Raw genomic sequence first — 1,162 nt, 5'->3', positions numbered from 1 at the left:
GCTGCTGCTGCGTCAGGAGGGTGCTGGGTTCTCTCCTCTTTGTTAAATGGAGGGACCTTACCTCTTGGCCGTGAGCATGACAGCTCCAAACGGCCCCAAACAAGCATTCTTCCAGCCAACCATCCTCTGTTTCCTTTTACTTTTCTTGTTCAATTAAGCCTATTGGGGTACTATTGGTACATCACCGTGTATCCTCCTGGTGCTCACCACCCCAGGTGTAGTCTCCTCCCCTCACCTTGTGTTGGACCCCCCTTACCCTCTCCCTCCCCCGCCACCCGCTTCCCCTCTGGTAACCGTTCTGTTGTCTGAGTTGGGTTGTGCTGTGTGAGCTGTGGTTTGCTGTTTGTTCATTTGTCGCGTTTGGCTGTATATCCCACATGAGTGACATCATCAGGTGCTTGTCCTTTTCTCACTGACTGATTTCATTTAGCAGATACTCTCAAGACCCACCCATGTTGTCGCCAAGGGCACTATTTCATCGTATTTAATGACTGAGAGTAGCATCCATTGTAAAGATGTGCCGCATCTTCTTTAACCAACCCTCCTGCTTCCCCATCACCAGCTTGAGGGGAGGCCTCAGGCTCCAGAGGGCGGGAGGGGGGGTGGCGTGCAGGTGGCTTCCCCAGGAAAGAAAGGCTGCCCCCAGCTCCCAACACCCTAAGCTTCCTTCCCTGGCTGTCGCCCAGGAGCCTCATGACCTCGGGGCCAATTTCAGGGACTGGGGGGGGGGGGGGGGGGGTCCACAGCAGCTCCAGCCTCTCTCCTCCCTACTTGGGGCCAGAGGAAGCCAAGACTCCTCACTTTGGCTCCTGACCCTCACGCCCCCCCCCCCCCCCCCCTTGACTCCTACCCCTGGAGCCCCTGACTGTTCCCTCTCCGCCCCAGCCGCCCAGCCCAGGTGCTGAGGACACGCGGCCACGTGCGGGCGGAGTCTGAGCTCCCGGCGCCAGGGACAGGCAACGTCGGCGGACGCGGCGCGGGTCTGGGCGGGTGGCGGCCCCTCCTGCGCAGCGACCGTGGCCCCTCCCGCTCCTAGCCCCCCGCCCCCATTCCGCGCCGGCCGCTCCGTGACGTCACAGCCGGACCCGCTAAACCGAGCGGCGGCGGCAGCGGGGCGCTAGGGTGGAGACTGCGACCCGGAGGCGCCCGGACGGACAGAGCC

Source organism: Myotis yumanensis, unplaced genomic scaffold (assembly GCF_028538775.1).
Source record: "Myotis yumanensis isolate MYYU_CA2020_CCGP unplaced genomic scaffold, mMyoYum1.0.hap1 SCAF_13, whole genome shotgun sequence".
In the NCBI taxonomy this organism is placed as follows: domain Eukaryota; kingdom Metazoa; phylum Chordata; class Mammalia; order Chiroptera; family Vespertilionidae; genus Myotis; species Myotis yumanensis.
This window is presented reverse-complemented; position numbering follows the sequence as displayed.